General features: G+C 40.1%; 1 protein-coding gene and 1 long non-coding RNA gene across 7 annotated transcripts in view; one reads left to right on the top strand and one right to left on the bottom strand.

The window, feature by feature from the left end:
* The window catches only part of LOC131678021 (cyclin-dependent kinase-like 1), a 546,062-nt gene that overhangs the window by 30,539 nt on the left and 499,653 nt on the right, over nucleotides 1–15,870 (top strand). The gene's annotated exons all lie outside the window — the stretch shown is intronic.
* LOC131678022 (uncharacterized) lies at nucleotides 1,991–3,049 on the bottom strand. Its single transcript, XR_009303540.1, has 3 exons — nucleotides 2,463–3,049; nucleotides 2,235–2,403; nucleotides 1,991–2,078 (listed from the first exon to the last, which is right to left on the bottom strand). It is a non-coding gene; the product is annotated as an uncharacterized LOC131678022 (long non-coding RNA).

The raw sequence follows: 15,870 nt of genomic DNA, 5'->3' as shown, positions 1-15,870 counted from the left end.
GGTATTCCATCCGGTATCATAATCGAATTTGGTACCAGATTGTAAATCTGGACAAACTTAACATGCTGAACTACATGCTCTGGCTATAGTGTTAAAGATTCGACATTTTGAAATTCGCGCTATGCGATAAGCACGAGTTTGATAAGGAACGTTTTACCAAACTGCTTCAACCAACGGCGCAAATTAATGAAACAAGATGAAACCAAGAAAAAGTTTTAAATTTTATGTAATTTTTCATTAATTTCATAATAATCCCACAGAAATCTGTTGGTTTGACTATTAATCCGGTGAAGGAATCTTCCTTTCGACAAATAATCACACCAAATCCTCACAATGTCGGGTAGCGGAAGATATTAACTAAGACATTGTAACGTAACCGTATAGCTTATAATCTAATTTTGCTTAGTATTAACATTAGTCTGTATATTTCATCCATGGAATTATAAAAAATCCACTAATTCATCAACGCGGCGCTGCTGACGGAATCAGACTCTTCAATTCAAAGATAGGGATGTGATGTAGAGGGTAAAGCATTTTTCAAGAACTTTTTTTTTAAATTGCTCCATGCAAATGCACCGTATGCGACAAAGCTTTTATCTACAACATTTTAGCCTATCTGCAAACGTTCATAGGGTGACTATCGTCACTAATGTCAAGTGTTTCTTTGCTAACGATTTAGATATTTTCAGACGGAATATACTAGTAGCCTATCATAGACAGGAATATATCAAGCAGAATGCTGGGAAACAGGCAGAATTTGTTATATCAACCATAATTTCACCAGGACTTCAGGAATTCGAGATATGTGAGAAGCGTTTCTCCCGAAGAAATAACTTTTTCGGATCTATTTGTGATATCTGCTCAAATGTATTCACTAGAAGCGGGTGCAGCAAATGTACTTACACATTAGTGAGAAGAAATAGAAATGTACCGTGAGCGGCGACAAAATCCCTCAACGCTACCCCACCAGTCACATGCGGACACATAGGCTAAGTGATCGTTTAAATGCGCGTGAGCCAAAAATTTAATCATGTTCAGTTCCGTGCACAGACAGCGATATGCTCCAAGCCCCTATTCTCACAGTCACGTCACCTAGTGACTAGAAGAAAATTTCCTTCTAGTCACTAAGTGACGTGACTGTGAAAATAGGGCCTCCTATATATTTTATATACGCGAATTTACTCTTGTTCGGCACAATGTCTAAATTTATGGAAGAATCATTGGTGGCCGTGCACTGCATAGAAAGGTGTAAATTGTACTGGTTACCAAACCGTACACATGCATATTCATACCCATCAGCGCATTTGATCATGTAATGGATATTATCAACTCTGAAAGAAATACATTTTATTGTTGTCTGTTTTTGAGGTTAGAACTTAGAACTTTTATACTATTGTGAGAATGGTCCTCAGCAACTATCCTTCCAAATCAAAGACTCGTGCTAGCAATGGCTTCGTTCGGAGGCTGCAGCTGTACAGCTGGCCGATTACGATTCCCCGGACCGAACCACTTTTCCGCCGCCACAAGTGGGAAACGAACGATTCTCATTCGATTTCCGTAGTCACAAATTACCGAACCACTGGCGGGTAGCATAATCTTCGGATTTAGCTGTGAATTGGAACAATCAAGCCTGACTTCCCGAGCTACATCTCCAGTATTGTCGTCCCATACGACCCTGAAATCTATCCCAGATCCGTATTCGTTCGTCCAGTCCAAGCGATATTGCGTAACTCGGGGAACAGGCAAGTGCGACGATTGAGTCGTCAATTTTGTCGCTTCAATTTTGCACATACAGGCACCTAAAAATAACCAATCAATTTAATTATGTAGATTTAGGCCATACCGTAAATTTGGCTGCAATAGGTGGCTATCTAGCCGGAATACTTTAAAAGTGTGGCCCTGGCTGCCAGTCATGACTGTACCGCTCGCCACTTCCAAACATGTCACCGGTGACGCTGCTGGTGAAACTTCAGGACACATCGAAGCTCCTTCTCGGATGCGTGATGTTGAGCTGGCAACGCTGTGGACGGATTGCTGAAATTAACTAATGCTTCCTGCCGAACCGGTACGTGCGTGGGCTAAAAAAGAATAAGAATTAAGGCACTTGATTACATACTCATTACAGACTGAAAATAAAATGACTTAGAATGAACAGTGTTTTAAAAGAACAAGTAAAATCTGTCCGTTCTGCGCCCTAGGTGAGCTTAAAAAATTGCTTGAAACATAGAACCTACTTCGCCCTTATGCAGACGTAAATCCCCAATCGATCTGACAACCTTGCGTGTACGTTTCCAGTTTCAGAAAATCGATTCCTCCACTCAACCGTGCGACTATCACTTTGTCACCGGCGAGCTATGTGTTAGTTACCCCATTGTTGTGGGTGTTTTCGGCTTCATATATACCCTGCAATGAAACGTCCGTCAATAGTTGTAATAAAAAACAAATGACTCCAAACAATTTACCTTAAAGTTACCAGTCGTTCCCTCCCAGAACTCCAACCGTCCATCTGCACACCCAATCTCTGAGATTATCAAAAAAAAGTTCAGACACCAGATCGGCGAAATCTGGTAACATTTCTTCCGCGCTGAACCTCCTCCTCCAGGTGGCTGAGAACATTCGCTAGCGCTCATCTGCTCCCGGGGTGGGATGAAGCTGTATGATTGGACTTACTCTCCACCGATGCTATAGCATACATCATAGCCCTTGGTCGAATTATTCCACAAAAACCGAATTCGCAGATCCGCACAAATACCTTTTTTATCATTTGTAAAATGTTTCTCACACTGGACGGTAAAACCATTCTGGGTTAATATTTTCCTGCATCTCATTCTGATGATTGTGCCTGGTGAAGTTAAACTGTAGTTTTTTTCAGTTTGAAAGCAAAACTGGTCGGCGAACTCTCGGGAAACGGGAGACAGCTGATGTTTAGGTAGGTAGAGAAAACAGGAAAAAAAAGATGTCATCGATGTTTGAAGAGCACTTTTCACTTTAGAGCAGCGTTGTCAGATGGTTTTGTATAATAGGTTTGTTCTAGTACACAGAAGTTGCTCCGGAGCAAACAAAAATACTTGCTTTTTACTCCACACGCAGAAAAAATTAGCATATTTAAACCAAAAATATGTGTTATTGAATCCAATCATTTGTTGTTTATCACTTTAACAAACAAACTTATTGGTTTGAAAATATTTTGTCGTGACTAACGACTTACCTTTCAATATAGGGGCCCCTTTTCAAAATTTCGGAAGAAAAATGATGTAAGATTTTGAACGCTTATATCTTTTGTTGTACTGAATGGATTTAATCAATTTCTTCGGCATTTTGTCGAAAATATTTGTACCAATGTTGTATTAAATTTTGGAATATGTAGGATATTCATAGTGTTTTGAAAAATCTTTCGAAAAAGACTCGGAAAAGTGAAAATTTTCAGCCCATCCCGCACAGAGCCGTCAAAATGGTGCAGCAAATGAACAATAAAATAATGAAAAGTTTATATAAAGGTCCACTACATGTTTGTTCCTATGATTATTCGTATTGGGTTGCTTGACGAGACCAGTTGGTGGGGGAAAGCCGGGATATTAATTTTGGTTAAGCCATTAGAAGTCGGACGGAAAGGAAAGGCTCATGCACGCCACGAGAACGAGCGAGAAAGCGATAGTAGTGCATATTAGCGAAAGCGTTACGTACATTTTGAACCTTATTAACTTTTCTTCTACAAAACGGATTGCCAATCTTGTTTCATAAATCGGAAGGAAATCGTTCAATGCTTGCTACCGATACGTTCTTTGCTATATAAAATTTGTTTAAATAGTTCGAAAACTACTTTAAATGAAATCAACATTAATGATAAAACCTATAAATAGGGGTGTCGCAGTTTTTCTCAAAGCCAGACGTGTGTAAGACGCAGTGCATAACAGACGTGCGTGGTCGTGAGAAGCTGCATCGGACGACCAATCAAATCAGCTACCATCGGAGAGAAGAAGAAAAACGTTGGTGGAGGTGGTGGCGGTGAGAAGTCCAAAAAGCCAAAGGCTAAGAAACGCAGTCACTGAAAAGGCGGTAGTAACTGCCACTAAAAATGCCACCAAAACATCGAAGGCTGCAAAGCGTACTCATTCGGTGTGAGCTGCGAAAGGGGAAAGATCGTATGGATGTACGCAGTAAAAACAATCGTCGGCAAGGTTTGAATTGTTTTAAAAGATTCCCGTCTTGTATCAACATAGTTATCTACAAACCGTCCTTATTAGGACGAATACAAAATGGAAAAAGAAATTAATTAGAAAGTTTCTTTTATTAACTGGTATTAAGTTTGCGCTTGGTAATTCTGTACTTTTACCAGTGAATCATAAGAAAATGTTTTTCTAATTTACAAACCCGAAGGTTTTTGCAAATCCTTCCAAGAAAATCAGTGAATGTGGCAACTCTGCCACTAAGCGAAAGCTACACCAAAACGAATGATGAAAATATTTTCATTTATCGAACAAAAGGACGTCCTTCCATCTGCATTGTAAAGTCAATAAATAGGAACACCATGATGAGAACCGTGCTCATTCAGTGTGAGCTGCGAAAGGGGAAAGATCGTACGGATGTACGCAGTAAAAACAATCGTCTGCAAGGTTTGAATTGTTTTAAAAGATTCAAGACGGGAATCGACATAGTTATCCACAAACCGTCCTTATTAGGACGAAGGCAAAATGGAAAAAGAATTTAATTAGAAAGTTTCTTTTATTAACTAGTATTAAGTTTGCGCTTGGTAATTCTGTACTTTTACCAGTGAATCATAAGAAAATGTTTTTCCAATCTACAAACCCGAAGGTTTTTACAAATCCTTCCAAGAAAATCAGTGAATGTGGCAACTCTGCCACTAAGCGAAAGCTACACCAAAACGAATGATGAAAATATTTTCATTTATCGAACAAAAGGACGTCCTTCCATCTGCATTGTATTTGTATTTGTATAAAAAAAAGTCCAACTGACAATTTGTCTTAATGAACTATACTAAACTAAGGTAAACTAAACATAATTAAAATAGTGACAATACACGACGACGAAACTGCGAAGAGTTCATGACGAAGTCGAAAATTTCAGCAAACTCGTTGAAGCGACGACTCATTGCTAAAATTGGACTATTGGTAGCGTAGTTAGTGCTGCGCATTTCAGAATGCAGCAGGGCTCGAGGGCGAAGAGAACGGGTAGGCGCGTATAGGTCGATTTGCGCTAGTAGCTCCGGATCATCATATTCAGCCAGCAGAATCTTTGACACGAAGGTAGCTTGCGCTGCATGTCTCCGGCGTGTTAAAGTATAAAGTCCTGAAAGACGACAACGGTCCTCGTACGGTGGCAGGTTTAATGGATCGTTCCACGGCAATTCACGTAACGCATATCGTATGAATTTACGCTGGACTGCTTCGATCCTAAGGCTCCACGTAGCTTGATACGGGCACCAAACGACGTTTGCAAATTCCAACTGCGGGCGCACCAATGAGCAATAAAGAGCCTTGAAGCATAGAGGATCCCGAAATTCGTTGGATATTTTGAAAATAAATCCCAGCAAACGATTGGCTCTGTCGATGGTCGCTGAGACGTGATGAGTATACGTTAGCTTATCATCAAGAATGACTCCTAGATCCTTCACGTGGTCAACGCGTTGTAGTAGAGTTCCTGCGATATTATAGTTGAAGGTAACCATATTTCTCGTTCGGTAATAGCTGATGACAAAACATTTTGCAACGCTAAGGACCATCATGTTTCTTACACACCAGCTATAAAAGGTGTCAATAAGATGCTGTAGCTCACGGCAATCGGCTTCATTCCGTATAACAAGAAAAAATTTTAAGTCATCGGCAAAAACAGCTTTCCTCCACGGCTTAGAACGAAAACCGCATCGTTCACGAACAGTGAAAAAAGTAGTGGACCTAGCGTACTACCTTGAGGAACTCCGGAAGTGTTGAAAAAGGATTCTGAAACAATATCGCCAATTTGAACAACGATTTCACGGTGCACAAGGTAGGATCGAAGCCAATGGCAGAATCTAGTAGAACACCCTAGCTTATCAAGCTTTGTTATCAGTATCTCATGATTAACTCTATCAAAAGCTGCCTTTAGATCAGTGTATATTGTATCCACCTGCAATTTCTTAGACATTTGTTCCGTGCAAAATGACGTAAAGCAGACGAGATTCGTCTCGACTGAACGTCCTGGGAAAAATCCGTGCTGAGATGTACTAATGTAGTGTCGACAAGCAGAAAATAACGCCTCGTTGATAATTGATTCAAAAACTTTAGATTCGACTCCTAGCGAAGAGATTCCGCGATAGTTCGCTATGTTGCGTTTGTCACCTTTCTTGAATACCGGGAACATAACTGAGCATTTCCAATCCTCAGGAAACGTTTGCTGCTGAAGCGATAGGTTAAAAATATATGCAAGTAGTGTTACAAGTAAGTCCGAACATTTTTTCAATACAGTTGAAGGTATAGCACTGAGGCCGGGTGCATAAGATGACTTGGTTTTCAGGATTGCAGATATAACCATTTGTTCAGAGACAGTAAACACATCCAAATCAACAGCACAACCAGGAACGTCGCGAGAGGCATTTTCGAGTTCGTTTGCGGTTGGCGAGTCAGTTGAAAAAACACTCGAGAAGAATCTGGCAAACAGCGTACATTTCGCCACAGTTGTCGTAGCTTCTTCGCCGTCGTAAAGCATCCTTGATGGAAGTCCAGTTTCTTTACGCTTCGTGTTGACAAATGACCAAAAGCCCTTCGGGTTTCGGCGTAGATTATTCTGGATGCGGTTTACATAGCGTTTGTACAGAAGCTTGTTGTAACAACGATACTCATTACTGGCTAAAGTGAACATGCGCTTAGAAAGAGGACACCGTCGATTTGTGTACGCACGTAGGGTTTTTGCTCGAGTACGTTTTAGCTTTCGAAGAGTGCTGTTTGACCAGGGTGGCTTGCTAGGAGGCTGACATTTAGGCACTGAGGTCTCAACACAGTTCAGTAGTAGTCGCTTGTAGATGGCAACTGCAGCATTAACACTCACTTGGGCATGCAGTACACTCCAATCAATTTGCGACAGAGAACTGCGCAGCTTTACAAAATCAGTTTTGCGAAAGTTGAGACGGTCGACAGAAAGAGTTTCTACATACTGAACTGATCGAATAGTGCCAATTGAGATTTCAAGCGCGGGATGAAAGTTGTCAAGTGGAACAATCACGCTGGATGCTTCATTGACGGAACATACAGGTATAATAGTTTCACTAACAAAGACGAGATCCAGAAAGTGTGACTGGTGGTTAGGAATCATGCTTACTTGACTTAGCCCGTTGAAAGCAAATCCGTCCAGTAGCAAACGACTGGCGATGTTGGTTGTCGAAGCAATCGGGTCCGGGTAAGCGTATCCGTGTCGTGACGGCACCCAAATGAGTCCTGGCTGATTGAAATCACCAAGGACAATCATCACGCCATCCGCGCCAGCTTGTGAAGAAGAGTTATTCACAGCATCCATGTGAAGTTGCATGATATTGCAGTCGAGTCGCTTTTCAGGAGGAATATAGACAGCACCAATATAAAAGTTCCTCGATGGAGTTGTAATTCTAACCCAAACAGCCTCAACACTGGTTAAACTACCTACATCAATCTCACATGAGGCAAATGCGGTGGAAACAGCAATCAAAACTCCTCCTCCACGTCCGCGAATACTGTTGCCACTATTTCGGTCCGCACGGTATACGGTGTAAGCATCGCCGAAAAGCTGCACTGATGTTATACGCGCATCGAGCCATGTTTCGGTGAAGACGCAAACATCGTAGTCACCGTCCACAGCAGCTAAATACACGTCATCAATTTTCGTCTTAAGCCCTCTCGCGTTCTGAAAGTAAATCCGCAAACCATCAGTGTCATGTGAGAGGTGTCGTGCTGCATTCCAAGTTTCAGGACTGTGGGCTCGATGATCACTATCCCCGCAAATAGCGCGGGGAGAGCAGGATGTACTGTTGTCAGGAAGGGGAACAAGCTGCGATACGGAGGGAATGACTACGTCATAACTGTTGCGTCCAGCGGCTGACTGTAATGGGAGGCATACTTGAAGGTGCGCAGTATCACGTGTAGCTTCGGAAGGACATATATTATTTAAATGTTTACCTGAGCGGACAGATGCGATGCGATCGAAATTATCATTTTGACATTGAAGGTTCGCTGGAGCGGTAGAGTCGATTGAGTAGTGTTCATCAGCAGACTGTAAGTGAAATTTACATTGAGGGTGTGCAGCATCTTGAAGTGCTTCGGAAGGACATATACCCTTCTTGGCTTTACCTGACACAGAAGAAGTTGCCGATTCGCCAGGTAGTTCGATGTCGCTCACCGAGGAACATGAAATTAGACAGACGAGTTTATCCGGGATAGCTTGGCGCTACTGTCCACCACCAGATGGATTCTTCTTCGCAGCGATCCTGATGATAGGCCGTTGAATTTTTGAATTGGTCACAAATTCACCAAAGTAGATGTTCTCCGGCCAAGAGTCTTTGGACAGAGCCTTATCCCTGCATGATTTGCTAACGCCAACTTTGAAGGTGATGAAGCTCAGCGATGAGAGATCCTTATCCTTAGGAACTAGGCGAACTATTTTCGGTTGCATATCCTTTCCCAGACAATCTTTCACAAGTCTAGAAACTTCATCGTCCGTCGTGCTGGGATCAAATGCAGACAAGTAGACCCATAACAGCTCCTCAGGTGGTGATACTGTTTTTATCGTTTCAAACGCAGCTTTTGCTCCACGAATATTAGTGATTTTTGCTTTGAGCGGATCATCTTCACGCTTGCGCTTAGGAGTGTTTGAAACGGGATTATATGCAGCAATCCCTGTCCAAAGTGTATTTACCGTTGGAGATAGCGGTTTTGTGTCGACTTTAACCGAGAGAGCTTTAACGACATCTTTTAAATCAGCTATGTCATCCTTTAATGATTTCAGAGAATTGTCGTCGGGCATTGCATTGTCGCAACAACGCGAAGCCATTCTGCGGAAATTATCGTTACAAAACAAATCAGCACATCCGTTACACATCCAGAATATATTCCGTGAGTGGATTCCCAGAACATCACGAACGTCATAATCCAACTTGACACATATCATGTGAAACGAATTTCCGCAATACCCACGACAGGTGATTCGCTCAGAATCATTTATGACTTTCGAGCAGTTGGTACAAGCCATGCTTTTGAGCAAAGAAAATAACGCCTACCGGGTATGCAATAAACGCAGCAAAAATGAAGCGAACTTGCATGCAACTATCAGCTATCCACCAGAAGATGTCGCTTTTGTCAACAAATTGAGCGTAACGTTGTGCAAAGTGATAACGTCAAGTAGAAAAAAAACACGAAACTATCACTTTCACTAAAAACAACACTTGCAGCTATCAGATATGATGCTGGTTAAGTTCATGAAACTTCAAAGTTCTTGCACAACCGATTAACACGAAAAATAAATAGTACAAAAATAAAAACGATCACGATTGTTCAACAAGTATAAATTAAAAAGAAAACTACTAGCTTTGTTGACGACCGGGGTGTAGCAAACAGTGATGCCAAAACATTATAATAAATAGGAACAGCTTGATGAAAAGTGTGCTCATTCGGCGTGAGCTGCGAAAGGGGAAAGATCGTATGGATGTACGCAGTAAAAACAATCGTCGGCAAGGTTTGAATTGTTTTAAAAGATTCCCGTCTTGTATCAACATAGTTATCCACAAACCGTCCTTATTAGGACGAAGGCAAAATGGAAAAAGAATTTAATTAGAAAGTTTCTTTTATTAACTAGTATTAAGTTTGCGCTTGGTAATTCTGTACTTTTACCAGTGAATCAGAAAATGTTTTTCTAATCTACAAATCAGTGAATGTGGCAACTCTACCACTAAGCGAAAGCTACACCAAAACGAATGATGAAAATATTTTCATTTATCGAACAAAAGGACGTCCTTCCATCTGCATTGTAAAGTCAATAAATAGGAGAACCATGATGAAAACCGTGCTCATTCGGTGTGAGCTGCGAAAGGGGAAAGATCGTACGGATGTACGCAGTAAAAACAATCGTCGGCAAGGTTTGAATTGTTTTAAAAGATTCCCGTCTTAAATCAACATAGTTATCCACAAACCGTCCTTATTAGGACAAAGGCAAAATGGAAAAAGATGGGTTGGTAATGTATATGACATAACAGGGGTGTCGTGACCACACTTCGAAGTTATTTCAAATCTTGCAAAGCATAAATTAACATAATTTCAATGATTGTTCCTTTATGAATGAAATGACAAATTTTCAGGTCAACGCGGCAATAACTTTGCAATTTATAGAACAATTTTATATTTTTAGTTATCATATATTAACTGTCATCTCTTCCAAACAACTTAACCCTCTGCTGCCAACCACGTGGTTTTGCAGGGTTAAGGAGAATCATTGTAAAATGTCCAATACATGATTTTATGTTGTTACCTCCACTAAAACCACTTCAGAACACTCCCACCTGTCATACATGTACATTGTCTGCATGTTGGAATCATTATATGAAATTATTGACCTGTATTCAACGCGGACTACTCGGTAATAAAATTGTTTTGCTGAATATACTAACGAACGGGATCCCCAGGAAAATTTCGCTGAGCCCGGTGAATCGAACTTAATGCGCAAAATTTAGCCATTTGAAGGAGATACAAGCAGAATTTTAAGAATATGAGCATCGCGGTTATGTCCCGGACATTACCCGCCCCTAGTTTTTCGCTAAGCGTGTTCATTTCTGTACGGAAAAGATTCCGATGGTTGTTTCGAGAGATTTCAACATTGATATTTCAAAGCAAGAAAATTGTTCATTTCATGAATGAATGTCTCAACGAGCTTAGAATCCAGCGCATCCCCTATCAACGCAGACGCCAACAACAAAGGTTCTTTTCAGAACCACCATAATTATTATAAAGAATAACTTGAAACATTCCCACATATTTCATTGAGTATCATTCGATTTGAATTACAAGTCAAACGAGTAGTCACGACACTCCGGTTATGTCCTAGACATTACCCACCCATCTTTTTTTTTATTAGAACAACAACAAATTTTTGCTTTCAATAAATACATTTTTAGTATCAATAATTTTCTTTTAATTTCAATAAAATAATTATTGAAAAACGGAACGATAATTTTGTTTTATTGAAACAATAAATAAATTTTATTGAATTCAATAAATAATTTTATTGTCTCCCGACCAATAATTTAATTTATTGAATTTAATTCATAATTTTATTGAACCTACAAATCTTTTTTCTGCGTGCAGTTTGCTAATGGAAGAAGAAAAAAGAGAAGAGAACATAGGAACGATTTTCTCTTTGTTTGCTCCGGAGTACTTCCACTTTCTACTGGTACTGGGACAAATCTAATATCGGTATAGTTCTAAATAAAAATAAAGTATTTATCGGTGTGAAGATGTATGCTAACCAAAAGTTACCTGCAACTGCAAATTATTGGTTTTTAATTTATAAATCATTCTAATGTTATGTAATGAAACCTACTGAGCTCAATCAATTTCAGAATCGGTTGTTGAACTTCATTTGAAGTTTTTATAGTAACCTGGCAGATTGCTGAATCAATTTCCGGATGAATTGATGTGGAAAGGTGAAGACATTTTCTAAAAGGCCCATATTAATTGATCTTATATGAAAATCGTTATTTTTTGGTAAGAGAAAAGAAATCGGTATTTTTAGTAACTTTATTGGCATTGAAATTAAAAATCGGTTTAAATATCGATAAATCGGTATATTCTGCAACACTGTTTTGTGGTTCATCAACGTCAAAACAATGTTTCTGGCAAATTGGAACGAACTCTTGGAGTTCATACCCAGTACACGAAACGGCGAATAGCCTGATTAAAATAGATGCCGGCGAGCGGTAGGCTACTGGAACTTTGTTACAGGCTACCCGCCGTAACTTTATCTCATATTCCCCACTCGAAGTTCATCCAAATGGTGTAAAAGTATGGAGAATCAAGGTAAAATAGGACAGGGGAATACATAGTAAAATGGGCAGTTCGAGGAATTTTTGATTTTTTCAATAGTTAGCGACACCAAATTAACGTGACAGTATTCAGAATCGATCCAGCGATGAAAACAGAAGCTGTTCTGCATATAAAATTTTTTGACGAGAAAGGTCTATTGGTTATGTAAACAAACTAAAGTGAACCTCTCGGTTAGGGATGTTGCAAAATTAAAATACATCGATACTTAGAATCGATACTGGTATCGAAGACAAGTACTGATACTTTCGTTATCATCGTAGTCGAGGTATCGATACTTGGAGGTATCGCTATTCGATTCTAAACTGTTACAATGTATTCAACAGTGGGTTTTGTCAGCAAATGTTTTGCTCTGCTCTTGCGAAAAGAAAAATCCATCTGACAAATAAACTTCGGTCCGATTAGTTTGATGTTGGGTCGAGTCGACGATTCGGCAATGTGTGCAAACGATTGACCATCCATCATCTACTTGTTTTTTCGTCAAATGCGATCGGTGCTCCAAATGTTTCACTAACTCAAATTCAACAACCGATTCCGAAACAGTTGAGTCTGAATCGGTGTTTGCAGAAATCATTCCAAAATCGTTCAGAACTCCGAATCAAATCCTTCAACCTGTTGGTTGCTTCGATGTCATGAACATTGTATCGATATCGGTAAAGTATCGTGCCTGTAGTATCGATACCAATAAATCGAATATCGGAAACAGAAGTATCGTTTCCGTACTAGTATCGAAAGTATCGCAACGTCACTACTCTCGGTGGAGAACGTTGCATGGTAATGTTTAACCTCACTTTTTTGACAGTTCAAAGAGATTGTTTACATGATCTTGGAATTTTTGTTGATTCGATCATAGTATGAGAAACTTGGTTTGGTGCGCTGCCAAATGTTAACCCTTTCCCAACAAGGTCGCTCAGCTGTATTTTTTAATTGATGTCGGCATCATACATTGTTCCGTTAAATTTAACATTTTTACTTTTCTTGTACATGGTTTATTGAAGAAGCAAGGAATTTCTAGCCAAACATTTGAAAAAGGCCTACTGCCAAATGCAAACAAATCGAATTTTGATGTTCTCTATTAAAATCCAGAGACAGAACCTGTGGATAGATGTTTTCTTTTTCTTTTTTCTGTTCATTTTATCTCTTGTCTTGTATAGCCACTCTTTCTTCCACACATATTTTAAATGGATTGGCTACATTTAACAGTTCCCCCTGACTGCATTTGACGGTTCCCTTTGGCTGCTTTTGACAGCTCCCCCTGGCTACAATTGACATTAGGTTTTTTCGTATCCACACGCTCCGTCCCAGTTAAAAACTATCTATCTGGCCATGTACATAAACATAACGCAACAATGGATTATGAAGAATTTTGATAATGATTTTATAAAAAATTATAAAATAGCCCGGCTGATATAAAAGTCCTAACTAGCAATACACTTATTATAAAATGATTATAAAGGATTATTGTAACTGATTCCAAAAGGATTATAAAGGCAGTGAAATACGTACTCAATGAATGAAAGGGTTGTGTCTGATGTAAACAATATGCGCAATCAAACTAAATAAAACAGTATTCAATTTTTAAATAGAATTATAATGAATTCGACCAAAACTTCTTTTGCCTTTTTCTCATTTTCAAATGTTTGGGTAGAATTTAGATTATTTTATCGTTGTTGCGATCAATTTCGTTTGGTTTGTTTTGTTCACAATGTTAGTCGCAGAGCATTTTGGTGATCTATGGCAATTGATGATTTTTATTTTTATTTTTATAAATTTCATTTTATTTTTATTTTTTATAATTAATTAATATCAACAGACACAGTGTGGTCCTAATAATAATTTCTTAATCTATTTAAAAAGTCAAATTCTAATCTGCTACGTGGAATGTGAAGATCGAACTCGGATGACACTCTGTTGAAGGTCCGCTGCAAACCAATGATGGCACCGTTTACTCCATAGTTAGTCCGGCGAAGAGGTAATCGGAGGAATAAATTATTGCGAAGGGCGCGAGGGCGAACGTTCATGTTTATCGCACTGAGAAGCTCGGGGCAGTCAATTCGATCTTGCAAAATATCCGAAATCGTCATAGCACGGAATAGATCCCGTCGCACTTGCAATGTATCGAGTCCAATGAGCAAACCGCGGCTTTCATAACTTGGCAGCTGGTGAGGGTTGCTCCAAGGCAATCGACGAAGGGCAAACCGAACAAATCTGCGCTGTACTGTCTCAATTCGATGGACACCGTTGAGATAATGAGGGTTCCACACAATTGAACAATATTCCAGAGTTGATCGAACGAGTGAGCAGTAGAGAGATTTCAAGCAGTAAATATCTGAAAAGTGCTTAGATGTTCTCATTATGAACCCCAAACAGCGTGATGCCTTTGCGACAATATAGCTGATATGCTGTTTAAACGTCAGTTGCTCATCGAGAAAAACTCCGAGATCTTTGACGCAATTCGCTCTGTCAATTGTGGATTCAGCTAGACAGTAATCGAATCGAATTGGCGTTTTTTTCCTCGAGAACGTAATGACCGTACATTTCTTGGAGTTTAGGGTCATTCGGTTGATCTCGCACCATTCCGCAAAGGTTTCCAGTTGGCGTTGAAGGAAAGCTGCATCATCAGTATTCCGGATTCGATGGTATAACTTGAGGTCGTCGGCGAAAGACAACCGTGGTCCTTCTAAACAAAAGTTAACGTCGTTGAAATACAGAAGAAAAATCAATGGACCGAGATGGCTGCCTTGCGGAATACCAGATGAAGCAAAGAACTCTTCGGATACACAATCACCTATCTTGACTGCTAGACGACGATCACTGAGATACGATTGCATCCAACGGAGAATATTAGTACCAAAGCCAAGTCTATCCAATTTTGCCACTGCAAGAGCGTGATTTATCTTGTCAAAAGCAGCTGAAAGGTCAGTGTAGATAACGTCAGTTTGAAGGCCGTCCGACATAGCATCTGTAACATATGTTGTGAACGACAGAAGATTCGTAGATGTTGAACGTTTCGGCATAAATCCATGCTGAGTCTCGGAGATATACTGTTTGCAGTGGCTGGAGATGGGTTCCAACACAGCCATTTCAAACAGCTTAGGAACTGCGCTTAGCGTTGTAATACCACGGTAGTTGTCAACTACCTTTTTATCACCTTTTTTGTGAACTGGAAACATGAAGGAGGATTTCCAGAGTTCGGGAAATACTCCGGTTGTTAGCGACAATTGAAACAGATGACAAAGAGGTTCAATTAGACCGGCAGAGCATTTTTTTAGAATAATAGTTGGTATACCATCTGGGCCTGCCGAGGTTGAAGCCTTCATTTTTCTAATCGCCAGTTGTACCATATTATTGTCGATATTGATAGAGTTCAAAGACTGGTATGATTGAGATACATTGAGAGCCGCGCGTGAAGCCTGGGTCGGTGTCAGTTTCTCGTTGGAGAAAACACTCGCGAACTTTTCAGAGAATAGTTGGCAGATCTCCTGTAAACTAGAGCTCATATGTCCTCCATAGTGTCGTGATTGACCCTGTTTACAGGACGTTTCAAATTGTCCGCCATTAGGTTGTCACTGGTATTTCGATGTGCTCTTATTTAATTCTTTAGAAAGTGTGCAGCTGCTGCTGCTGTTCTGCCGATGCGCTGTTCGCTCGCGCCGATGGTCCGATGTGCTGCTCGCTGCTGCTATGGAAAGCTTTTATTTAATTCTTTAAGAAAGTGTGCAGCTGCTGCTGCTGTTCTGCCGATGCGCTGTTCGCTCGCGCCGATGGTCCGATGTGCTGCTCGCTGCTGCTATGGAAAGACTGATGCCGAGCGCACAGA

The sequence above is a fragment of the Topomyia yanbarensis genome, chromosome 1 (assembly GCF_030247195.1).
Source record: "Topomyia yanbarensis strain Yona2022 chromosome 1, ASM3024719v1, whole genome shotgun sequence".
In the NCBI taxonomy this organism is placed as follows: domain Eukaryota; kingdom Metazoa; phylum Arthropoda; class Insecta; order Diptera; family Culicidae; genus Topomyia; species Topomyia yanbarensis.
Note: the sequence above shows the minus strand (reverse complement) of the source record. Positions and strands in the feature narration are given on the sequence as shown.